At 38.9% G+C, this 450-nt stretch overlaps 1 pseudogene; it reads right to left on the bottom strand.

The window, feature by feature from the left end:
• Positions 1–97: 97 nt before the first annotated feature.
• On the bottom strand, positions 98–195 carry LOC120106743 (annotated as a pseudogene).
• Positions 196–450: the final 255 nt, after the last annotated feature.

The following is a 450-nucleotide window of genomic DNA, read 5'->3' as shown; positions in this document are numbered from 1 at the left end:
GAACTCCTTGAGACCTAGATCGCTAGGAACATGGCATAATATGCAAAGAGAATTCTTGAAAAAATTCTTTTCCGCACAAAGGACTAACTTTTTGAAAAGGCACATTAGTAATTTCCAACAAAAAGACCATGAAACATTTTATGAATGCTGGGAGAGATTTAAAGATTTGCTTCTCTCTTGTCCTCATCATGGGTTTGAAACATGGAGAACCATTAGTTTCTTTTACAAAGGGTTGTCTCCATAGTTGAAACAATTTATAGAGACTATGTGCAATGGTCTATTTCTGGAAAAGCAACCCGATGAGGCATGAGACTATTTAGACTCTCTCGCAGAGACTGCACAATTATGGGATACGGGGGATAGAGTGAATAAACCTTTGCCTAAGCCTACTAGCATTGGACACGGGGGCCTTTACAACCTTAGTACTCAGGATGATATTCAGGCTAAAAT

Source organism: Phoenix dactylifera, unplaced genomic scaffold, assembly GCF_009389715.1.
Source record: "Phoenix dactylifera cultivar Barhee BC4 unplaced genomic scaffold, palm_55x_up_171113_PBpolish2nd_filt_p 000617F, whole genome shotgun sequence".
NCBI lineage: Eukaryota > Viridiplantae > Streptophyta > Magnoliopsida > Arecales > Arecaceae > Phoenix > Phoenix dactylifera.
The sequence above is the reverse complement of the archived record's forward strand: the minus strand, read 5'-3'. Positions and strand labels throughout refer to the sequence as shown.